The sequence below is a fragment of the Frieseomelitta varia genome, unplaced genomic scaffold (assembly GCF_011392965.1).
Source record: "Frieseomelitta varia isolate USP_RPSP 00005682 unplaced genomic scaffold, Fvar_1.2 scaffold_185, whole genome shotgun sequence".
Classification (NCBI taxonomy): domain Eukaryota; kingdom Metazoa; phylum Arthropoda; class Insecta; order Hymenoptera; family Apidae; genus Frieseomelitta; species Frieseomelitta varia.
In genome coordinates, this window is record NW_025109583.1 from 1,248,732 (window position 1) to 1,276,601 (window position 27,870).

A 27,870-nucleotide genomic window follows, 5' to 3' on the forward strand; every position below is an offset into this window, starting at 1 on the left:
GTCAATGGATTCGATTGTCAGTGTGTCAAAAAGAACAATTACTATAACAAACAGTTACTTAACAACGAAACATCGCTTAGTTACAATTAAGAAACAGACGAAGACAAGTGGCGAAGATATATCGAGATCTCATATTAAGAAAGATATTTTCTATTAGCCGATTCTTTACCCTAATCAGTTCACTCGGAATGGGTCTAATCGTCCTAACATCTTTTTTTTAAAACAACAAGAATCGAATTAATCCAACGAGTAGATATTGCCAGTTACTTTAACCACTTGCGCTGACAACTGATTGCGGACCATAACGAGTGACCGAAATCGTATACAGTAATTCGTCGCTTTCTGTTTCTTTTGAACTCGTCGGTATGACATCACTGGATAGAAATTATCGAGAATTAATTGATTTATTATTTGTTTTGCCTGGGTTATACTTGAATATACTTAAAACTGAGAAAATATTGCAATTTTGGAACAAAGAATTCTCGACGTGCGTGGCACGAGGTTAACCACGTTGCACTGGCAACTGATTGCGGACCATAACGAGTGACCGAAACTTTACACAGTAATTCGTCGCTTTCTTTTCCTTTTGAACTCGTCGGTATGATATCACTGGATAAAAATTATCGAGAAGTAATAAATTTATTATTTGTTTTACTTAAATGTTGTACTTAAAACTGCGAAAATATTACAATTTTGGGACAAAAAATTCTCGACTAACAGCGAGCAATGTGAAAAAGAAACCTAACCCTCCCCCCTCCCCCTCCCCAACGTTAGGCTCCCTATTATGCAAGCCCGTTTCACACGTGTCACTCGTATCGCATCACGCGTCATTACCCTTCTCACTCGCGGCGTTTCCTACCCTCCTTGCCCGTTTTATTCGGGCTCGTTATCTACGGTTCAACAAACTCGAAATCGCTGCACCTGCAACGGTTAATGGTTTTAACGTTCGACGCGCGTTTCACTGCAAATGATGCAACGAATAATAACGGGGGCGAGCGGTGCACTTTGCCGTGTACACACGTACACCTGCAGTGTGTGGCGAGGCCGCTCTTTGCCGCCGACGCGCTCGCTTTTCTTGTCTATCTATCGTCTCTCCGCTCAGGGCTTTCCCCACCCTTTCCCATTCCCTTTTTCGTGCTTAGCCTGCTGGGCCCCTCATCACGAACGAACGAAAATTGACGAAATGCTTTCAGAGATGCACCACACCACCGCGGCCTTTGATTCATGGCCGTTCGCCGCGTAATACTATGTGGGCTACGCGCGAGAGACAGGATATGATATATGGACGGGACACGGTGACGGGGGATGGTGCCGACGAGTGTCGTAATGGTTTTCGGGTACGTGTGTGTTTGTGTGTGTGTTTGAAAACGTGACATTGACGAAACGCTTCATCGAGGGTGCGTTGGTTTTCGGTATATCGCTTTTGTTGACACGAATCTCTGCCACGGATACGCGCGTTATTTCCCTGGGAATGACGTGAACTTTCACGAACAAATTGAATTGTTTCTAGAAAATTGTTCCTTTTTCCCTTGATTCTTTTTTCTCTCTTCCTTTTTTTTTTTTTTGTCAATTCGTCCTATATGGATTTCGGAGTGGAGCGAAGCACGGGGCTCCGGGGCTGTGCGACAGAGCATTGTATGGCGAACGTCTATTCGAAGTTAAACGCGCGTTGCGCTTTGAATTCTATCTCCGATAGCGCTCGACGATGGTAATTTTGTTTTTCTTCTTTTGTTGGCGTTTGATGAATCAGCCAGCGGACTAAATTTTAGTAAAGAAAAAGTAAGAAATAATATTGCAAATAAGACGAAATAAGATTAAATGCGAAGATTTAAAAAAGAAAAGTATAAAAATTGCAATTACAAAGTGACGAGTGTGTATAGAACAAGGTCAACAAGTTTGAGTAATTCTCTTATTTATCAAGAATAAATTCTAACATTGGAGTAAAATTAATCAGTAAAGTGTCACAACTCAGCTCATTTTTCATGCGCAAGAAAAAAGACACCGAAAAGTATTGGCTTAAATAATAAATTCCTTCGTATCGAAACTAAAAATGCATCAAGCGTTGTTATTTTTTGCTTTCTGAATTTGATTAAAGACGAACGATGTACATGCTATAATATTTTGCCAATTGCAAATGACTTTGCTATAATGTATGAATTCGAACGTATATCATTTTAAATTCAAACTAAATTAAATCTTCTTTCACTCTCGAGCAGTTGAAGATTGAATGAGAAGTCGAAGACAAATTCTGATAATTTCACATTGTTGTCTGTCTGTTTGTCTGATGGAAATGTACACATATAATAAAATATGCATTCCCAGCTGTGATAGAGATAACGCTGCTATCTTCAAATGCAAATCAAGTTTAGATATACATGTACAATCGATACACTGAAATAATAATACAGTCACATATTTACGAATGTCAAGTTAAATACTAAAGTCACTAGTTTCAGAAATATCTAAGTTTTTTATTTATTTGAGTATTTCAGTATTTTTAAATTGTTATTGTCATAAACTGATGAATATGATGAATATCAGACTTGACAATGCAGAAAATTAAAAATATTTGTCAATCATATCTGTCGAAACAGAACAGAAATATCTTCCAAACTTTTAAAAATAAAAATTTCAAGTGTCCGGTCCATAATGTATTTATCCAGTATATTTTCATCTCAGTAAAAGAATTGAGCTTCGAGTTACTATTTATTTACAAATACTTAATCCATTAAGGACCAAGCTGTAATTTATCATTGATATTATAATAGTTGAGTTTCTTTAAAATTCATAAGGCTGTGGAATACAGATGGAAGTTCATGATGATGGAAAAATATTAAGTCGGAATTAAGCTTCGGAACTTCCCTTCCCTAGCTTCAATATTAAAAGCTAGAATTTGATGATATGAATTGCAAATGAAATGATAATGCAACGTTGGCCCTTAATGGGTTAACAGTTAATATAGTAAGTTATGCTAACGATGAATATCCCCCTCCCCCTCCGTGTATCCTTATGCAGAGTTTCAAATATATGAAATTAATTTAACTTTCGTTTTAACTAACAGCGACAATGAATTTATTCTTATCGCAGTAAATTCAATTGGTTGGCTTTTAAAAATTTCAAATTTCACGTCGTTTGACTGAATAATTGAAAAGAATTAAATCGTAGAAATTGGACGTGTAACGGAATTCAATTGAAACCTTGATATTTTCGTTTCAATAATTACGATTGACGGAACTTTTTTCTACCATTAAGTTCTTTGCGTTTTTTTTTAATTCTTTCGTTTTTAATAAATAACCGACGCTTCGTGAAATACGTTTATGTCACTTGAATGTGGTTAAAGACGCGTATTCCGATCGTTTTAAAATTTTAATAGCGAGGACATTTTTAGTTGTTGTTCAATCATCATCGATGTTAATTATTCTTTTTATTAATATCTGGAATTAACTATAATTATAAAACTGTATCTATTGAGATATTTTATATTGTAATTATAATTTAAAAGCCTTCAAATACTCGTGCATAGGATGCAATATATGGGATTCATCACTTAAATGAGTTCATCTTCTTAGAGACACGGATAAACTTTATTAATAAAAGTTATTCATAATCTGAATATGGCAGTAATAATGATTTTCTGGTAGATGAAGATTCTTCACTTTTTTTCAAATGGAATAATATATTTTTTTATCAATGTAGCTCGACAGTCTCTGCGTATGCCGAAAAATTGTTCATTTATAAAAATATTTTAATAATAATAAATATTAATATTAATATAATATTTTAATAAAATAAAAATAAATAAATATTATTAAAATATTTTAATAAAATATTATATAATTAATATTATATTAAAATAGTAAAATATTTTAATAAAATATTATATTATTAATGTTATATTGAAATAGTAAAATATTTTAATAAAATATTATATTATTAATATTATATTAAAATAGTAAAATATTTTAATAAAATATTATACTATTTTAGTAATAATAGTTTTAATAAATTTTTATAAAAAGAAAAAAAAAGGAAAAGGAATGAAAAGAACGTGGATAAGAATTAGGTTGGGATCAATACCGGCTACATTTATATCAGTTCATGCATCCGTAGAAAGCAATCAGCGACGCAATGCTTAAAGATTGAAGGGTCACTCGTGGAACAAATCTCGCTTACCGATTCCCTCGCTTTTTTCCCTCTCGTTCACTGTCATCGTAATGAAGTCGCTACATTGTCGATATTTTTTTCGTGGACGCCTTAATCCGGCAAATTAATGCTTCATTTATCTCGGTAAACGACGCTCGGATTTTTATCCACGACACGATTTAAACGACTGAACGTAAGTGCTTCCATTAAAAAATCGCAGCGTTGCTGCAGCATTTGGTATTATCCTCGACCTATTTTTGTCCCTTTTTCTTTTTCCCTCCTCCTTTTTTTCTTTTTTTTTCTTTTTTTTGGCGAAACAAAGCGGAAGTCTGTGATATCTAGATACAGTAGTAAAAAGAGAACGTCTATACGAGAATATTATCCGTTTTTAGGGAGATCGGGGACTTTCACGTGCTTACGAGCAATTCTCACGTGGCTGTCATTACATTGATGATATGTGAAAATGAATTGAAGATATTACGGGGAAAATTAAATAAATACATTCAATTGCTTGTCTCACAATTTTAGAATTTTACATCCTTGTTGCTATTATCTGGAAACATCTATTATATAGAGTTGGCCAGAAACGTCAAAATATAAGACAAAAATTAATTTTATTAATTTTAAATTAAATTCAAGTTCAAACATCATTTTTTTCATTATGTTTTAAAAATTATTTCTTTCAAATATTTGGGAGCGGTTAAAGAAATAATAAGAAAAAAGAAATATTAAGAAAATTAAGAAAATATTTAAAAAATTAATATTAAGAAAATATTAATAAAAGAAATATTAAGAAAATTACGGATTTTTGGCATTCTATAGGGACACAAGGAGAGTGGCCAATATTATTCATTTTGAGGCAAATTGTCGTGTGTTTAATTTAATGATTTTTTATTTATCTGTATTTGAATATAGAGCATAGAAATTATAAGAGGGTAAGCGTTAATAATGCACGGCTAAGCTGTGTGATCACGACTGAGATAAATTTATACGTAAAATTTAAATTTCCAAGGCCATGTTCTTTACATATCGAAACCTATTTTTTTTTTTTTTTTTTTTTTTTTTTTTGTTATTGGCTACACGTTACAATAAAAAAGAAATACATGTATAACTGTATGAAAAATACATCAATGACATTGTAAAAATGAGAAAAACATATTCTCATCAGTTACTGGCCTTTTGATGCCATTCATGTTAGGCAGGAAATATTTTTTGCGTCGTCACAATTCGAAAACATATACTTCACACATGATCTTACTCAAACGAACCACCCTGTATATGTACATCGTCGCGTGTCACGAAGAAAAGCAAGAGTTTCCAGCGATGAGTATCTCGATTCTATCGCGGTGATATCGCATGTTGCAGCGTGAAAAATTCTGGTGCATTTGCGTATCCCTAATGATCTTCCCTATTTATGAGAGAGGCACGCCGGCAAAGTTCTCGAGAGCGGCGCGAAGAAATCGGTGTAAGAAAGGAGAAACCGCGAGCGTTATGGCGGAGCAGGAAGTTTTGATTTTACTGCCACGCAGGTGTCGCGTTTCTTAACGAGGCGCATCCGGATGAAAGTTACGAAGAGTAGTCTTGAATCACAAATCGCCGCTGGATAACACCGTGGTGCGGATAGAACCACGGTAAATATGCTTCCTGCTTAGATGATCGCGGAACAACGTCATAATCAATTCACTCGGGAAATGGCAACGTTTTTTCGTGTGACGTTCCGTACGATGAAGGTGATTGTACTGATTGTGAAAACGATAGATGCGAAAGGGTAGCAAGGTCTTTGGTATTTATATATATATATATTGTTATTTAGACTTATATCTAATTTTTTAAGTTTCCCTTTTAAATTTATTTATATCTTTGTTTAAGCTTTGTTTAAGCCTCAATTTTGCATTTGGGTTAAGAAAATTTCGAGGGTGAGAAATTTAATGATTTTGGGCTCAGAAAAGTTTAATCAATATTCTTAAATATAACTGATACAATATAATATAATATATAATATAATATAATATAATATAATACAATATAATATATTACAATACAATATAATACAATATAATGCAATATAATACAATACAATACAATACAATACAATATAATACAATATAATATAATATAATATAATATAATATAATATAATGTAACACAATATAATATACTACAATATAATATATTATACTATAATATAATATAATATAAAATAAAGTATAATATGATAATACAGAGGACTGAGGATGTAAGATATTCTTACATGTTAGATGTTTCTCTGATGGAACTGAAGTAATATTTGAGAATACACATATGGAAAGCCTTCACTTACTACTTAAAAAATTTGGATAATCGATTCTCATATATAAGTATGTAAGTTTGGTAAGTAAGTAAGTAAGTAAGTAAGTATGTAAAAATTAATATAGGAAGAATATATTAAAAAATTGGAAATTATCTTGACAAATCACAAATTTGCGATTTTATAAATATTTCACTATGTATAAATTGATTCCATATCGTTACATAGTTTCTTATACGAGGCAGTGAAACGAATTGCAAGCAGCGAACCAGTGAAATAAATTAAAAAAAAAGAAAAAAGAGAGAATTTCGAGTCCTTTTCGAAAATGCGGGATCGACAGATAAGTCTGTGAATTTCGATTTATCCCACAAACATACGATTTCCTTTCAATTGCGAAATTGTGCCTGTTCATGTCGAGTTTGTTTCCCCGCATTCCCTAAGGAAGCAAACTCGGGTTAAATCGACTGGTTAATATTAACGTTTGCAGAAGGGAAACTTCCTTTTCGCAGAAAATATCAAACGTAAGTTACGCACGTGCGGTGCGTTTGTTCAGGGTAAAGGAAAATAAGATACGTTCGACGTGAATTAACGATACGTACGAGTTGAATTAAAAACGAATACAATTTCCCAGAACAAAATGTTTTCACGACGTCTCCCTTTTTTGGAGAATCGCTAGTCGTTGCGGATGTACAAAAGTACATTGTATAAAAATGAAGGTTTCGAACAGCGTTGCTGTATATTTTTCTCTCTCTTTTCTCAGTCTTTGCGATACTTTGAAAAAATGATATAATAATACACACAGTTTGTTATAACGTCTTGTGTATTTATCAACTTTTATTCCTTTTTATCTACTTATGAATAAAGTTTTTCACAATTAAATTTTGAATGAATATTCAACTTTTTACATATTATCGTAGTAGCAAGTTAATTAAATTTAAATTAAAACTAATTTACATGTACAAAAATGACGAGTGTTTGCAACGTACAACATTTTTCCTCAGATCCTGGAAATGTATAATACTCAGGATCACCAATGAAAACATATTTCGCAGTAGTAACATTGTGGTCCAAATGTTACATTTATTTTTGCCCAAATACAGAAACGTATCTTAGTAGATAGAACATGAAAGTAACAAATAAATGAATAAATGTAAAATACTGATGAAGAAGTATGCCATTAGAAAGTATATCTTGAGAGGAAGTAATAGTAAACGATAGTGCGACGCGAAAAATTGAGAATGTAAAAAATGATAGGAAGAACCTTGGTGTCTAATTTAGTAACGTCAGTCTGATGTAGGGAAAACTATAATGTATGAAGTAGCAGGCATCATTATAAGAAAGCCTTCGTATGGAATTGAACAACTTGCAACTGCTACACTAATGACGCAGTGAACACGTGCTTATTCAAACGTCATGAATCCTTATGCAGGGATATGCCTGCATGTGTTTGCAGATCTAACTAGTAATATATATATATATATGTCCGTCAAAGCACATTCGTTTCATTTGCTACTACGAACATTTGTGTAAATTTAAATTTTTTCTGCGCGCGCATATTAAAGAAGCGGCGTCCATATTTTTATATTTCAAGCACTTTGAAGTACTTTGCATATATCATGCAGCTTTACATATCGCTCGTTTTTTGCATCTTGAAACTTAAATCTTAAAAATGAACGCGCAGAAAACGCGCAGGAAATTTGATTTACTGTTGTTTATTTTAGTTCATACTGATTCCATGTGTAGTAACTTTTTTTAACGTGAAGCAAGATGAGGAATTTAGTAACATTAGATTATCACAGCGATGAAAGAATAGGAAGGAGTTTATTAACACACTCAAGAGCATAAGCTTTTATTCATACATATTTTAAGGAAAGAAGTATTCAAATCTCCAAAAATGTGCAATTGAAAATTAAAAATAATTTTTCTTAAAATACGTGAATCTGATTTTTAAATTTTCATCTAAGTTCTAAAGTGAAAAGTTTATTTAAATTTTGTTTAAATTACTTATTACACATTGTTAATGAAAAATATAATATTAATGAATTTATATTATTTATAATATTTAATGTTTTACGTAGGACCAAAATCATTGAATACAAGTTATTTTACTTGTTGGAATATAATAATTTTCTAGCAATAGTAATAATACGAATAATAATAAATTCTATAAAATTGTATGCAGTGGTGCGAAGAAAAGAAGAAGTAGAAGCAAAATTAAAATAAAAGGAGAGTATAGTGCGTTACATTTCGTTGCAACTTGTTAGTACACAAAAACTTTTACTCTTTTGTTACTTCATTCTCTGAAACAAAAATGAACAGCATAACATTTCTTTTTGGAATTAAAAAAAAAATATATATATATATATACATAAAATACGAATAACTGGAATTAAATGCTCGTGCGAGTATTTTCAGAAGTTAAGGATATTTTAATATTTAAGTATTATTATATTTAACATTTAACATTTATTATTTGTATGTTTCTAAAAGTTTTAGGAAAAGTATATTTCTTTTTATTAAACAAAATTTCTGTGTATTCAATTTGAACGAGAAATTTGACATACATGTTATTCGTTCATTTATGCTTCGGTACATCGTTGAATCTGTCTTAATATCGAGTCACGTCCAATGAATTATGGTTTCGATTTCAAAGAAAGATAAAATTGTAGTCCTATAGAATTTGAGAAGCTTGAATTTTGTAATTGAGTATTTTACGCTTACTTAGGAAGATTGACAAGAAAATCATCATGCAAGAAAATCATAATGCAAAGAATTAATTTCAGCTATGAAATGACGTAAATAAAAATATAGAATTTAAAGAAGCAATTAATTATTCAAAATTTGAAATCGCGACGAATCATTTTTACTAATTTATTGTTATAATTAATATTATAATTATTATAGCTCATGAACATGTATTATGTTATTCCTCTAACGTCTCTGTCAATTTGATCTGAACGAATTTTATTTCGAATATAGATAAAAAGATAATAATTTTAAATAATTTTAAATTTCCTATTATTTATCATTTTTATTTCAGAAATAATTTTATTTTGCATCCAAGCTAAATAAATTATTCGAGTTAATTCATTGAAATAAAGTAACAAATAATCAAATAGCGAAATTAGGAGAAAAAATTATCTGCAAAAACAAACATAATTAAATAATTATTTGACAGTAAATCTCAAATAATCGAATAGTTTTCAGGAAAATTTCGTTGAAATAAACGAACTGTAGGATTATTTCAAGCTAACATCGTGTCAAATAAGACCATATGTTGCAAGCCATAAACACAGAATATGAATTTTATTTGCAACCTTTCCTCGTGTCGTCGAAACCGAGATGTTTCACCTGATATGCTACTGATAACTATTATAACGTTTATTACGGCAACGATGGATATTTAGCTTCTTCCACTTGTTGCTGGCCAAGTTACATAATTGCGCGGATTAAAGGTATCGTTCACACCGGAACGATTGGTGGCGATTACTTCATCGGCGGTTCTCCGAAAGGCACATGGTCTATACGGTGGTATCGAAAGCGTAGGTGCGAATACCACGATTAAAGGCAACGATCGCTCGTAATTGCATCCATATATGTTTCCCACTAAGGGAGATACCGTTAATGTAAGTGGACAGCGACGTTTACTCTCTCGGAACGTTTGCTCGATTGTAGATACAATCAATGTGTTCCCGCCATGCAGCCCCGTAATTTCTCAAATGATCAGACCGTCGAAAAATCCGCGATTGAATTATTGTGATTATTTATAAAGCCGACACGGTGCACCCCGAAACCCGGTGTCTGACAACCGTTACACACGCCGGTTATTGGCTTTAGGAATGTAAATAGCCGGCGCGAACTCTTTACACCGTTTCTCGCGCCGTGTCGTATCGCCGTTCTATGATTAAACAATTATAATCCGTTACTCGATGGAAAGCATTATTCCGTGCTCTTCTTATGCACGTATCGTTGCCGGTTTTCTTGACACTGTGTAGATTGGCAGGCGATGTTTCGCGAGCAGGCCGACGCTTATTTGTGAAAGTAGCTGTGGAACGAGGTATATAGAAATTAAAGCAACTTTGTCACAAAGTGTTGTTGCAAAGAGGTTCTAAAGATTTGCGCGCCAAAGGAATTGAAATGAATAATAACGAAAATTATACTTTTGAACATACACGGATATTTAATAATTTTACACAGTAAGATTCAAAATTTTTCTGTAAATATGAGGATATCTTATAAAATTATAATAGAGCAGTAAAACATACAGTTTATTATAATTATTAATAAAATTAATTACAAGTAAAATTTAGAAGAGGGATGAAAGATTGATCTTTCTGTTAATTCTTTACGTAGAATGTTGCAAATGTTGGATATTTTACACACTTTAGCATCTTTGCAAAATTCCTCACAGATGCATAAAAATCCGCAGTCCACGTGTAAATATCTCGCTTTAAATCTCGGAAGCTTCGAGATCGAATGGTTTCAGTTCTATGAAAAATTATTTATCTAGCCACCATGATAGATTGGTGATACATTCTCTGTATTAGCCACTGTATAAATTATTGATTAAATAGAATATTTAATTTATGAGACATTCATCGTGACAATTTTCTAGTAATTTTAGTCCGGCAGACAATTGATTATCCAGCCAAATATAAGACAAATTTAATCTGATAGATTAAAGTAACTGTTATCTGTATTAATTGTTGCCATATTAATCGTTGATTGTCTGAATGGAACATCCAAACGAATTGTAAATTTAGCTATAATACAAATTTAGTGATATATAAATACACACAAACAATATATAAATATATAATACAAGTTGTAATATAAAAAATATAATATATAAATATATAATACAAGTTGTAATATAAAAAATATAATATATAAATATATAATACAAGTTGTAATATAAAAAATATAATATATAAATATATAATACAAGTTGTAATATAAAAAATATAATATATAAATATATAATACAAGTTGTAATATAAAAAATATAATATATAAATATATAATACAAGTTGTAATATAAAAAATATAATATATAAATATATAATACAATTTGTTTAGTGCTATTTATCTACTTATCTATATAGTGCTACTTAATTAAATCTGCTACTTATCTATCAGATGGAAAAAAATATTCCACGCTGTTCTTTCTATGTGTATATCTATATCGTTGCCAGTTTTTTTAATAAAGTTACAGTTGAACGTTGTATTAATACGTGAAAAACAGATGTTTGACCATTTTTCATTGGCCTTCGAGGCCTACAAATATCTCTGAATCTCAAAGTTTCGAGATCTAGTGATTTGAGTCCAATAGAAAATTGATTATCTAGCCTAAACAGGATAAATTCAATGTGATAGAAACTGTTACCCGTGCACATTAGCTACTGTACGAGTTATTGATTGTCTGAGCTGAGTATTCGACGTGACGAGTTATAATAAAAATTGAACGACGTTAGAATACAACTGAGTCCATTCACGGAGGGCATTCTTGCGCATACATCAATACTGGCTTCCGTAATAAACTCACAGTATGAAAGACAGATGTTCCATGCTATTTTTCGAAATGAATATACAAGGATTTTACTTCGTGTCTCAAGTTGGCGACTTTAGTCTAGTAGAAAATTGATTATCGAACCGAATAGATAAAGTATAATCTGGATAGATTGGTAATTGTTATCTTCATTATACTAGTTATTGGTTGTCCAATGGAATATCCAAATGGATTGTAAGCAATATAAGACGCTCAACGTGACAAGTTGTAGCATAAATTGAGTGACATATAGGTGCATACAAATAATGTACAAGTATAAATACAAATTAAATTTGTATCCGTTATTTGATGGATAACGATATTCAATTAGGGCGTAGCTCGAGATTCCATATATCCTCTTGCACGACCTAGTTTACTGAACCATTAGATTCAACAGAATACATGGAACCTTACATACACTTTAAAAGTTTTAAGACACTTCTTGGTTTCGATATTCTTTGATATACTTGAACTGTTCGTTTCATCAAATCCATCAACTGCATACAAAAAAAAAAAAAAAATAGAGAAATTGATAGTATAATGCACTTTACAAAATCCTTGATGAAATAGTGTACTTTTTTAAAATTCCCTGCAAAATTTAAATTCAAAATAATTTGAAGTTGATGTGCAGTGAAAATGCGGAAAATATTCGTAATATCATCGAGATTCATTTTCAAGCGTGAAGCCTCTACTTTCACAGTAGTTGAGTTTCTTTCAAGGATGGTTTTACATCGTTTTGAAGAGGGCGAGTAGTCCTACAAGTAGTCCTTTTCCCTACAGAAACCATGAATTACGATGATATTGCTCGTATATAATTAATACACGACTTCGTATATAATTAAAATCGACTTGTGTATAAAAATCCAGCACTTGTTATTAAACGTTAATTTAATAATCGATTTCATGCACGTTGCATGAAATCCTTTCGCTATGGAGAAATTACCTGCCAGTATACTACCACTATATATATATATCTTTTAGCCCTTTACGCTTTGCCACGATCGAGTAAATCGTTAATAGAATAAAAAAAAAAAATTTTTTTTAATTAATATATATGTACAGGATTAAAAACAAATAGAAATTAAAATGACCAAATTCTAAAAACCATGGATAATTTTACAATAGGAATATACTTACATACAGATTCAGATAACAATTTTGATAAGAACAGTAATTTACTTTACATTAATGTATAAAAAATTATAAGCGAATATATGTTAGAGTAATCATATTTAAAAAGAATTGTTCAATATATTACACGAGCATGAAAAATGTAACAAAATGAAAAATTTTTTTACATTGTTTAATGGTATACTTTTACGTATGTAATTTTGTAACAAAAATGTACTTACGTACAAATTCAGATAATAATTTTGGTAATAAAAATAATTTACTTCACATTTATGTATAAAGATATAGATTAACTTTCGTTAATATTTAAAATATGGGAAAATATTATATATACAGTATATTTATTGCTTCTTTTTAGAGAATGTCAAAGTATTGTAATTTCATGTTCGACAATAATTTTATTGTTGAGCAAAAATAGTAACCTCAATATACTGATGTTGCCAATTAAATAAATCGCGCAATCAAGGAATTCATAGCATATCGTTCAACGATAATCATATATTTTATCTAATTGCTTGTAACGAGTAGAATCAAGTAGAGTGCTATGTATTCAAAAAGCTTTTCTAGTTTGTAATTTTTTTTCTTTTTATTTCTGAATAAAATAATATAGGAAATGTCGTTTAATTATTTAACTACATCGTTAACTATAATATATAACTATGCGTACAAATAATACTAGATAACATAGATGCAATAATACCAGAAGTAAAATTCATATTTTGAGATTTGACAAATATATTTACAAATAATATAATTACAATATGACGGTAACATATATGTGATAATAATTATAAAATTAATTAATTCATATTTCTTGTTATTTCTTCTTATTATTCGTTCGTAATAATAATCTTAATTAATTTTAACCTACGTCACGCATATTGGCGATAATTAATCTCCTTCAATCGATTTTCTATCCGTCAAAATTTCATTAAAACGTTTTTAGGTCGTGATAATACTTTTAGTTCATATTTTATATTACCTTTTTACATTACGAGAAGCTGCTATTTTTTTAACATAGTGCAATGCATAAATGTTCAAGTATCCTATGATTAATTATTCTATGAAACTTGATGTTTGATGATATTTGATACTATGATGCTATATTATGTATTAAAAACATATTCACTAGCGAAATTTTCTTCATATCTTTGAAAACAACGGATACATTCGTGTTATTACGTGATTCACTTTCCATGCGAACGAAATTTATTTACCGTCGCCATATATGAAGAGCTACAAAATTGTCATTATTAATACAATTCAAACTCGCGAGAAGTATCAACAAATTTAAATTAACCACATCTCTGCGGGTTCAACGAACAGACAGTCAATTTTACGATGTAGTATGTAGAGCGAGAGGATATCAAAGAATCTTTCTGGCAGAATTTAATGCATCCAAACTGCTGATAACCAGTTATGAAACTCTGATATGAAATCTCCGAGCTAATTAAAGAATTCCTCGTTCAGTTGGAACGACGATGGAAACGCGGTCGTGTAGGTATACGTGGTCCCTTGCTTCTTCCTCTCCTTTTCAAGGTTGGATCCTGTCCAAAACAGCTGGAATTGGAGAGTTCGCTTCCTCACAATGCCGTCTGCGGAGTCACATTATGTAAAAGCATTCCATTTCAAGAATGTTGTAGAATCCAGGAGAATTCGACACCTATTCGCGTCCATTGCGGTATAACGACGGCGACGTGTTTGCCACATATCGTATGTAGATCCTCGTGTCAGCTACGTGTTCAGCACCGTTACGTGCGTCATTAATTTCTTTTTGCTCCTGTCTTCTTTGATATTTTCCTAAGTACAGTTCAGCGAGTGGCGTTCTGAGTCGTCGTTAACAACTCTTTTGTAATAATTGAGAATCGGTATTGGTTTAGGTTAGATACCGGCCGATAATATCGCGCCACGATGAATTTTTATTTCGATAGAGGAACAGAATCTTCTCACATAATTTCCCGAGTTTCCATTAATAATGATTCGAAGCAAAAGTTTAGCATTATATAATCTGACCTAAACCGGATTCTAATTTAAACTTTGCACGCGTGTAAATTAAATGCAAAGTCAATTTTCAAAAATGTTTCTGCACAGAGCTCGAGAACAGAGTAGCGATAACAGGTATAGACAAAAGTTGTCTCAGAATCTGTACAGAAAAATATCAAAATGTTAACAAATAATTCTCAAAATATCGAAACACAAATAATAATCGATATTACGCTGTCTCTGTCTCTATAAATTTCTTGTCCATGCACGAATTGATGGACGTGACGGTGGATCTCTTCCATACTTAGTTCTGAAGTTTCGCTGAGTCTACAGATCCAAGTTGGTTTCAATAAACCATAATACACACTCTTCTCTTGAGGAGTAGCCATGTTGTAAGGGGTTCATTTAACAGCATCTTATTCATCAACAGGGTACTTTAAATCTAATGTGACAGAAACCTTGATAAAATCACTGAGTACATAGAACAAATCTGACGAAGATGTCTCATCAATTGCCTTTGTAATAAATTTTTGAAATTGTAAAGAGACTTTATATACACCCACATGGGATTATCGTTAAAGATATCGTGTATCAAACAAAGATATAGAACATCGCTAATCCAAAGCAAAGCATCACTGATGTATGCTACAGCAAACAGAAATTGAGTACCGTCTTGATGTGTTTCGTGCAACTTATGGCGCCCACATAGAGGTGTATTAAATGAAGCAAGAAAAAAAAACTTAAATATAGACGTCTCATTTTGTAATAATTTCCACTTATCTGTCTTCTCATTTGCCTTTGTAATAAATTTTTGAAATTGTAAAGAGACTTTATATACACCCACATGGGATTATCGTTAAAGATATCGTGTATCAAACAAAGATATGGAACATCGCTAATCCAAAACAAAGCATCACTGATGTATGCTACAGCAAACAGAAATCGAGTACCGTCTTGATGTGCTTCGTGCAACTTATGGCACCCACATAGAGGTGTATTAAATGAAGCAAGAAAAAAAAACTTAAATATAGACGTCTCATTTTGTAATAATTTCCACTTATCTGTCTTTTCATTTGCCTTTGTAATAAATTTTTGAAATTGTAAAGAGACTTTATATACACCCACATGAGATTATCGTTAAAGATATCGTGTATCAAACAAAGATATAGAACATCGCTAATCTAAAACAAAGCATCACTGATGTATGCTACAGCAAACAGAAATCGAGTACCGTCTTGATGTGCTTCGTGCAACTAATAGCGCCCATCTAGAGGTGTATTAAATGAGGCAAGAAAAAGAAACTTAAATATAGACGTCTCATTTTGTAATAATTTCCACTTATCTGTCTTCTCATTTGCCTTTGTAATAAATTTTTGAAATTGTAAAGAGACTTTATATACACCCACATGAGATTATCGTTAAAGATATCGTGTATCAAACAATGATATAGAACATCGCTAATCTAAAGCAAAGCATCACTGATGTATGCTACAGCAAACAGAAATCGAGTACCGTCTTGATGTGCTTCGTGCAACTTATGGCGCCCACATAGAGGTGTATTAAATGAGGCAAGAAAAAGAAACTTAAATATAGACGTCTCATTTTGTAATAATTTCCACTTATCAGTCTTCTCATTTGCCTTTGTAATAAATTTTTGAAATTGTAAAGAGACTTTATATACACCCACATGAGATTATTGTTAAAGATATCGTGTATCAAACAAAGATATAGAACATCGCTAATCTAAAGCAAAGCATCACTGATGTATGCTACAGCAAACAGAAATTGAGTACCGTCTTGATGTGCTTCGTGCAACTAATAGCGCCCATCTAGAGGTATATTAAATGAGGCAAGAAAAAGAAACTTAAATATAGACGTCTCATTTTGTAATAATTTCCACTTATCTGTCTTCTCATTTGCCTTTGTAATAAATTTTTGAAATTGTAAAGAGACTTTATATACACCCACATGAGATTATCGTTAAAGATATCGTGTATCAAACAAAGATATAGAACATCGCTAATCCAAAGCAAAGCATCACTGATGTATGCTACAGCAAACAGAAATCGAGTACCGTCTTGATGTGCTTCGTGCAACTTATGGCACCCACATAGAGGTGTATTAAATGAAGCAAGAAAAAAAAACTTAAATATAGACGTCTCATTTTGTAATAATTTCCACTTATCTGTCTTTTCATTTGCCTTTGTAATAAATTTTTGAAATTGTAAAGAGACTTTATATACACCCACATGAGATTATCGTTAAAGATATCGTGTATCAAACAAAGATATAGAACATCGCTAATCCAAAGCAAAGCATCACTGATGTATGCTACAGCAAACAGAAATTGAGTACCGTCTTGATGTGCTTCGTGCAACTTATGGCGCCCACATAGAGGTGTATTAAATGAAGCAAGAAAAAAAAACTTAAATATAGACGTCTCATTTTGTAATAATTTCCACTTATCTGTCTTCTCATTTGCCTTTGTACTTCTGTAATGAATTTTTCAAATTGCAATGAGACTTTATGGACAACCTGTATTTTCGCAAATCACGTTTCCCTGTTCATCTACGATCCAAGAGGCGTCTGACGTCGATCCGTCGATGCAAATACCGGGTGTAGACATAGAACCGATGACACGTAGCCCAACGTCTGTCATCGAAACTACTATCGTCAATAGTTATCTCTCTCTTTCTCTCTATCTATCTATCTATCTTCCTTCCGTTCTCGCTGCCTCTTTGTAATTATCGCGTGCGAAACCCGTATAATGGACGTCTGGCAATACGAGTAGCCGCGGTCTGGTGTGCTGTAGGTCAGCGTACCGGTTTGGCGCGAGATACACATCTACCTACAGAAGTGAGAGAAGGATTGCATGTGGTTGTGTGTGTCGTGGCCGTTGTCGGTAGTGTCGGCAACGGTGTCGTTGTTAACTAACGTCGCCCCGTACGCCCGATCCCAGAGGTTGGATGGTGTTCGCGACATGCTTGTTCATTATGCCGTATACCCGATGCGTATACGTAACGCTTGCAGCTACAAGCTCTCTGTTGCGTGCGCGCGCGACACCGGTATATATAACGGAAATAGGAGTGTCGAATAGGTGGTAGCCGAGAGTGTCCTGCTGTGTGTTCTGTCAATCGTCAATGGGGGATTCTCTAATTAGCTTTGGCCGCCTTGTTCCTTTGCCGCAAGAATCGACGCGTTCGTTTCGGCGGGTCCGTTTCCGGTGCCGCCGGGGGAAGGGAGAGATCGTTCTGTACTTGATTGCCCGCTTTGCCAATCCGTTTTGGCGATGATCAGCAACGTCGTTCACAATGCGTGACCGTTCTTGATTTAACCTCACATTTTGGAGTCAAATGTGCGCTATGATGTGAAATAGGGTTCTAGGACACGGTAGTAGAATGTTGAACGTTCGAGAATGTGTCACAGCTTGGTGAGAAAAATTATATTTTGAGGGATTGTATGTTCAATTTTATGAAACTGCGTTATTCCTGTGACTCGAATCTGAGAGATGTTCCTCTGAACGTGTGAATTTAACATTTAGAGAAGGTCAGAGAGACTTTTAATCTTTTACGTCTGACATGAAATTAACTATGAAATTTTTTGAGCGTTTGTCTCTTGGGGAAGAGAAGAGATTAATTTTACGTAGAGTTTCAACTGCTATTCTTCATATATTTTACATAGACCTACATCGATTAATAAATTAAAAAAAGTATATTATTCAAAAAAAAAAAACCTGAAAGTGACTCTCGTGTCTCGATAGAAAGCGAAATCTCAAAAAAAAAAGAAATTAATTACTGCATCTTACGTTACCGTTTGCTGTCGAACAACTTCTGTTCTAATCGCGACACAATTTGAACTTCATGCAACAAACAGTTTGAAAGAAAATTTAAATGGCAACAGTTGAATTGACGTTGAATTGTTCCGTACGTATGTATAAAATATTTATACGTTTATTAAAATACACGACGCTGAACGAGACTGTGTATCAATGCAATGTCAAGTTGAACGTGCAGTCGTACAAATTAAATCTCGCAGTTTGCCCGTGTCGCTCAAACGTCGAAGACGATTGCACGTAATCCGGTAATTACGGAACTCGTTTAACTTTGTCACGTCGAATTGTTAAGCAATCCTTTATCCTTGACGCTTGTTACAAATTGCATCCAGATTTCTAACGAGTTGCTGTCCTGTTTCCGGTGGTATGATATGAAATTTGTTTTGCGGAACTCCTGCTTCAGCTTTTCCTTCCTCGTGTAATGTGTATGTATGTATGTGTATACATGCAGAATTGAAGATGAAGCTTCCCTGGCGCGTTACGATTTGATAAAACTGCGGATGCTGCATCGGGAAACATTCGTGTTTCTCTGTACAATTTTAAAATCTTCGTCTCCTCTCGGCGAGAGGAAATTCGCTTAAACGGTTGATATTTATTTCATTGCCTTGGGTGTCGAAGGGGAAACACTTTACTCGCTTTCTCGCAGTTGGCCGACGGTTGTTTACAAGTTTATCAAGCTCAGCGATTGTGTGTAGTAAAATGTATAAAATAATTCGTTCCAACTTTTAACTCGTTCAATTTAATTTAATCTGTCTCGTTAATTCCATTAATTTTCTTTTAATTCGTCGTCAGATGTAGAACGAGCTCTTTTTAAAAATGAGCTTGTTTCTAGGTACTTCTTCTTGCACGATGTTAAGAAAGACGAGCATTTTAGAAACTTTAAAATGATCGATTTCATTGCGAGGTAATTGTCATTTTTAAAATGGAAAGAAACGGATTGTTGCTCTGTTCTTTGAAGAATAATATTAATTTATTTGTTCGGTGCAAACTACTTTCCATTTGCTAAATTGGAAAAACGTTTGAGGACTTAAAACAGAGAGAACTTCGTAATGGATCGAGCAACGTTGCAAATACTTCAATTTCTTTAAATTTCGTAAAATCGTGCCGTTCAGATGAAGATGTAACGATGAAGAATTGTTGAACGAAGTATGAAAAAAATTTATTAAAAACTAGAGTTTAATAATACAAATCGGAGAGAAAATGCAAATGGAATATTGCGTTAATTCAGATGTTTTCTCTTTCTATTTTTACCAATAGAGGCTCTCGATAAGTTTCTATAATAATAGTATAGTTATTTTCTATAAAATTGTCTATTGTGCAAGTGACCATTGTTCAAGTGACTATTGTACGATAAGAGGATGAAGCTTTATGATCTGTGACGCATAGTCCTTCCGTTTTCAATTTCCGTGTAAGCTGAAGCTTGACCATGCTTAAGGGATCAAAAGAGAGAGCAGGATTCTCATAGTCCATCGTTGTTTAATAGCCTTAGCTGACCTGAATAATAACCATTATACCCCTATACGTATATGGTGCAGTCTTTTTTACCAGTTCGTTATTTTTCTAGTATAATGGACCGGGATATTTTCAAAGATATTAACCTAAAAATTTGCCGTTCTCCTTTTTGAGGATTTCACTTTGATGAGAAAATGAAAAAGTAACGCGTTGTAGAAAAAATTTTGCAAAAGATAATTTGTTGAAACGCTGGTTGATAAGATCTGGTCAAGGAATGAATAAAAGAATTGTTTTCTTAAATTAAAATAAAATCAAGAATTTTGTATGTCTTACGATTCAATTTAAGAAAATCGATTTTGTTCATTCTTGTATTACGTGTGTTTAAATCTATTATTTATTATATATAATGTAATATATAAAAGTAAACAGAGTATTGTTCCACGATATTAAGTCTTTTTTGATTACAAAACTCTATTTTATTGTACGAAATTGAATTTGTTCAGTATGTTACGTTCTGGAATTTTTGATGAAAATAAAGAAATTTTCAGATTTGATTTTTTTGAAAACTAGTTTGAAGTGGCTTGACACGAGGTTTACGGACATTTCTTGTATATTTATTTCTATGGATATCCATCAAATTGACGAATAAATGAAAACACGTGTATTCTTCAAAAAATTGATTTAATTAATTTAGGAACAATGCAATTGTACACTATTGTGCGGCACATTTGAGATATCAGATTTTTTTCGAAACAGTAAAAATATTTCCATTGTATTGTGATCTCCACTTTTACATTACCTTTATACTTATTACTAAAGCAATAATTTCACGAATTTATTAGGGTTATTTATGAAATTCGTCAATCCATCAATTTAACGAGTGTTCCTAGAACACTAACTTCAAAATTAGAAGTTTGAGAAAATAATGATCTCGGGTATATATTCGTATTATTCTATAGAGTGGCTTAAAAATTTCTTCCCGCCTATTTTTTTTTTTTTTTTTTTAAATAAAACATCAAAATATAAGAAAAAAAACCAATTTTATTCATTTTAAATCAAATTAAGTTCAAACACACTATTTTTTTTATTACGTTTCAAAAATTGTTTCCTTCTTTCAAACGTTGAGACCGCCAGTGCGTTCGCAAATTGATAAACAAATAATAAAATATTTATTTATTTCAGTAGGAAGTGACCCATCAAAATGTTAATAAAAGTGTTTACGAAAATTGCGCCGATGGAACCGTGAAGATTTTTTTAATCTTGCTCGTGAAATCAGAAATCCGTCGTTGATCGAAAACAAATTTCGTTCTCTCCTTTTCGACTCTTACTTGACCATGGTCGTCCACAGACATCCAACATTAGATACTATCTCGTGATTTCCATGCAATCAGTGAACACACGCGCCACACTCGTGAATTCTCCTCCCGTGGTTTTATCTTGCATTCTGTTGGAAGTTACCGGCAGTATAGTATTTGCACTCGGTGTGTTTAGAGTTCAATATCAGGCGTAGTTCAATAACGGCGCTTATCGCCGCTGTGTTCTGCACGTTGTATCGAGATACAACTGACGTTCGGTCAGACATTCTTGTTGTTGGCAACGGCCGTGTACGTTGAATACTGTTCGGAGAGGGTTCACGGCACAAGCATGAGATAGATTATCTGACCGATCGAGATGGTGAGTTGGCAACTCGGTGAGTTTAAGCGGCATAAATTCTGCCCTCGGTGGGGCAGATACTTCGCTGTTCTGCGAGTTATACCGCAGAGGGAAAGGTCGCGTTTTGGCCGAGGAAGGATTGGCCACCTTGGTCCTAATCCTTGATAACTCGCTGCAACCGTGAAACGTTAACTGTCCCTAATTGCAATTATACCGAAACTTCGCGGCTAACTTCGGGGACGTGTTAATACTCTGGGAAAGGACATCGATTAAAGGCAGACCGAGAGATCAAAATTGTTCCGAGCGCGTGATGGATCAGAGGAGAAACGGATTAATTTGTGACTCGTTGCACGCTGCGTTTGGAAATGTTCAATTAAGAAAGAATTAACTTTACAAATTTTTTGAGAGTAGAATCACCACGATGCGTTTTTAAAGATTTTATCAACTTTGGAGGGGGGGGGGGGGTGAAACTCTCGCGTTTTTCAAAATATTCTAATTTTTCATGCTTCAGTTCTTTGGCTGCTGAATAAAGTTAATGAAAATCCGGAAAGTTTAATATCGAATGAAGAATGTTTAACAAATTGAGAATGCATTTGATTATATAATAATATATTATAATATTATGATATTAATAATACATACATAATATATATAATATATTATAATATTACATATTATAACACGTTGTGTGCAGGATTAGCAATTAAATTTAAACGAGTGACAAATTTTTGTAGCAACTTACTTTTTTACACGAATTTCCACTACATTGGCGCAGGAAATAAGAAATTTCGTGATGCGTTTGCAAAATAGTCGCCGTATTTTCACTCTCATTTGGCAACAAAAACGAATCAAATTTCGCAAACACTTTAGGATTCGATAACTTTTTCCACCTCCTGAAACATTCGACATTTTCTCAGAAACGCGTACTCTTCGAATATGTTTCTTGTTACTTTGTACGTATTCAACGGCGTAATAGCAAGGGAAATCGATTTTTAAGTTCAGAGCTTTTTTTCTTCTATTGCTCGCATCTGTCGAAAGCATTAAGAATTGCTTACGCAGGGCTCGAAGGAAAAGCGTTCCTCTCGTTCTCAGTTGCTCGAGGATGTGTCGTAAACTACGAGCTTCCAAAGGGAGTAAGTTTGGTCGTGACATCCCGGAAACCGAAAAGTCTGATCCAAAGGAAACTCTACGTCGTTATCAAACTTTACGTACCGTTCGCTAATATAGGAACCACTCCTTCCTTCCTCTCTAAAAGGGCGCGGTAAAGAACTTACGGGGAAAACGGTATATGTACTTGGACGCTAGTTAGTCATGTTGCGCAAGCAAAAGTTGTTCACCGTATAAAGGTGGTCCGTTTAAGTCAACATGCTGCAACGCACCGACAAAATTAACAAAGTTTCGAACGCTATCATATTAGCGAGCACTGAAAATTAAGACGATGAGTGCATCACTCTCGTTTGGTTTTTAATCAATCGTAATTTTCAATTAATTACGCGATTCAGATTGGAACTGTTCAAACTGGTCGATGAATTCTAGATTTTTGGTTTTCGCAACTTTCAGAGCTATTTAACGTCTATTTTTATTAAAATAGAAATATTTCTTTTTTTTCTTTCTTTGGTTATACTACTTTAATTTAAAGTTATCTGTTATACATTTTTATACATTTTACAGATCAGCGGTTCTAATGTTAAAAATTGACATTTACGTACAAAATATCCTAGCATTCGAATGATTGCATTTTATTTATTCATCTCGGAATTATGATCATTTAGTTTTTCGTTTAGTTTTAGTTTCCTCTTCTTCTTAGACGTTATCATTGTAATTTCTCTAATTTTACTTCTTTAACTTTATAAATAAATAACAATTAATTAAATTTTACTTCTTTAACTTCTTGATTAAATTTTACTTCTTTTAATTTCTTTAATTTTACTTCTTTAACTGTATAAATAAATAACAATTAATAATTAACGTTTGATCATAGTTTTTCAGAAATTTATTATTTTATAAAATTGCAGTGCATTTTCGTATGAGGTCTATTCGATTAACTGTTGTTTTTGTTCTATTATTGTTTGCAAATTGATTGCTTCGAAATTTTGTTTCTCTTTTTAACAAAAAATTTCTTTCTTTAAATTATTTAATGACTGTTCGTGAAGAAACTCTATCAAATATTAATATTTGAAATTGATATTTCGATGTTATTAAGTGTAACAAATATTTCAATAATTTCAAATATTCAAACTCGAACGAAACTATAATAATTCGTCGTGTTTTTGTTATACTGTTATCATTAAACAACAGTTAGTCGTACATTATTATGGATAAATATTTAACATTTCTAAATTACGATTAAACGTAAAATACAATTCAAGCGAATCTTTTTAATTTAATCTCAACGCATGTAATTGATAGACATTGACAAAAAAAAATGCTGTATCATAATATTTATCATAATAATTAGATGATTGAAGATTCCTCAGAGTTTTCATTCTCGAAATTACTCAAAATCTTTAAGTATGTCATTGTTGAAATTTTATTAATGATTGAAATACGTGTTTGTAATTGTGTTAAAACATTTTATACTAGTTTTATGAATAAACTTGAAAATGCAAAGAATTAATTACAATTGATTAATTAACGTCTCATTTATTAATAATTTCAATCGTAATTTTTTTCGATCTATCATTCCAATGATAATAACCTAATGACTACAACGTAATTAAATATGCAAAGGTAGCATAATCAGTTGCTTCTTTAAAGCGGGAACTAATACAAAAGAATTGACGAAATATACAGAAATGTTTAAATTTTTGATAAAAATAGCAGATTTATAGAACGACAGAATTTTATATTAAATTATTATTTATGAATTATTAATAATTATCAACTATATAAATTATTAAATTATTAATTTACATTTGTTATCGAGACGTAACAAAAATGTCAAATATTTCAACGATATTGCACCGAGTGTCCAGATACTTAAGCAGGGCAGCGTATGGTTGCTCATTGCAGCCAACTGCAAACAAACGAACTTGCAATCTAATGTACTGACTGATTAATATTAACGTTAACAAGGGTATTAAAATATTTTCTTTCAATTCGACGTCATTCCTTTTTAAAAGAATTAAATTCATTTCATAACCGTCGGTATTAGGTTAGATTACGACTATGTGCAAAATGAATATTCGGCTGTGCCATGTGCCGTTTCACGTTTCCACGAGCAGAATTTCAATTGCAATCCTGAGGAACGAACGCTCGTTCGCTTGCCCCCCTTCTTGCACGGTTTCTGCGTTTCCTGTCGCGCCAATTGAAAGCAATGTGGGAATTAATTCAGCCAAGTTTCCGCGCGCGTGTATACGCAAAGCAGTGTTATTGGCAAATGAAAAAAATTATTTGTTTGCCGAATATATTCCACGGGGAAGTAGCAGACGCTTTTAATGAAAAATATTTCAAATATACCTCTAACTGTAGGAAATATTTTAAAATGGCATTACTTAATATTCGTAATGTTATTAATAATAAGAACTCTCAGATAATGAAAGTATTAAATTGATTATTAATGCGTGAAAACAGTTACAAATATTGCGGATTGCGGATTTTTATCAGTTTATGATATATATGTTTTTTTAAGTATATATTAAGTATTTTTAAGTATATATTTAGTATATGTTACGTATATATTTTTTTAAGTTTTTTTTTTAATAAGAAATTTGGGATATTCGTTATAAAATAAAAATATCCAAAGGCTAAATGTTGTTACATCGTATATTGTTTGCTTATTGATTTAATGTGAAAATAATTAGTAGCAACGCAATGGAAGGCTGATAAGTTTTATTGCCTGTTTCGAAAATGTTTTCTTATGAAGTGAGATAAAATGTATGTTACAAGTTACGTATTTCTATATCATTTTTATATAAATTGGTAAATAATGTTGGGAACAACTGGCAATATTATAGGGATGTGCGAAAACCCGAAAATTTCGAGAACTCGGCTACCGTTTCTCGAACTACTCTACAATGCTGTATAGCAGCCTACAAAACGTGTAAATACACAGTTCAATTTCTTCTGGCAGTGAAGTTATTGGAAACACGGATTCTAAGAATCGTGTGACCTGATGTAAACGAACGTGTGACTGCGCGCTTAGTACTTGGACATTATGTACGCTGTTGAGCAGTATCGCTGAGAAATTCGGGCAGTTCAGACGTATATTTCAAAATCTGTGTGAATTTAATAAAGATTGAAAATCTTTAAAGAAAATGTCGAGTGATAGTGAGAGTAAAGTTGTGGTAGCAGGAAGTAGTGCGGAAGATATCGTGCAAAGGAAGAAGGTAAAGAGAAGCTCCGTTTGGGAACATTTTTCAAGAAAAAGATGATACAAAGACGGAATGCACGCATCGTCACCATGAATTTAAAACTAAGTATGCAAATACTACTGGTTTATTACGCCATTTGAAGCATATGCATCCAAACATAAGTACACGTACTAGAAAAGAAACTGAATCAATATAAAATTTGTCGCATGTACAAAATGATACGCGAAAGATTGTTAAACGAAAAGATGTAACAGAAGGAATTGCTCGAATGATGGTTCTAGATCAGCGACCTTTTGATATAGTTGAAGACGTGAGCTTTAACGAATTATTTATTCTTGTTAGCGATCATTTCTCGAATCCCAACTCTTTCGGGAATCCCGATAAATTCGAGAATCTCGATATTTTCGGGTACCCGTCCCGACTTAATATTTCGGGTTCTCGCACACCTCTCGTAATTTCTATATTTTTCACAAAATCAAACTACGTTTGCACGGTTAATTTTTAACATAAAATTCTGTTAACATGTACTAAATTCTAATTTATAAGTCTATAACATATAATACTAATTTATGTAGAAAATAGTATTACAGTCAAAAATGAAGTTTGTCGTCTCTTAAGAATAGTTATGCAAGTAAGAAAGCGTTCACGTTTAATTCAATAAATAATTTTCGGTGAAGGTGTAATAACATTGGTAATTTCACATACTATTAGTAACGTCGCGGTGCAAAACTTGCCTAAATCGACATGGTAGAATGTGACACGGAAATGTTAGTCAGGTGATCTTCAAAGCATAAGACACGATAAAGCATCGGATCTATCCTAGTTAGTCAATGCTCGTATTGCTTATCAGTACTTTAATATCTCGACGAGGTCGGAACGAAAGTCGCGGGAAAAATAAGGAAGAAAGGATGACCGCGAAAGGGGATAGTCTAGATGTCAAAATGATATTCATCCATCGACAATCAGTTTCCTCGGAAGTACACTTCGGAACAATGAAACGTTTTTACTGTCTTGAACGCATGTTCACCGCAATAAGTAACGAAACTCTCGTAGTACAGTTCTCTCGTAACCGAATTATTTTATATCGGATTTCTCGCGATGGGCTTCTTCGGAACCACTGGAGCCGAATTACAAAGGACGCTACACTATAAAAATCTACCTCGTTCTCCTTTCGGACGAGGCTCTAGTTCCCTGACTTGACACACTGACAACGAAATTTAGAAAATCTACTTTAGTGCAATATCAATAACAATAGCAACAACGAATGAAAGAAGAGCGGAGAGAAGATGTCCCTAATTTCGTTTCAAATTCAATAAACGTGTCTTTGTTACAGAATGCGCTTACAGTGAATTCACAAATACTAACTATCTTATAATTAACTAAAACAAAACGCACGCAACTTAAAACTAAAACGCATGATGTCCCTGCGATATCCCTCGTCGTCCATCGGTGGCCCGCTGGGGGCCCAATAGTTTACTTATCAACTAATTGTACCTACAGTTCAGTTTAGATCGTGAAATAAAGAATG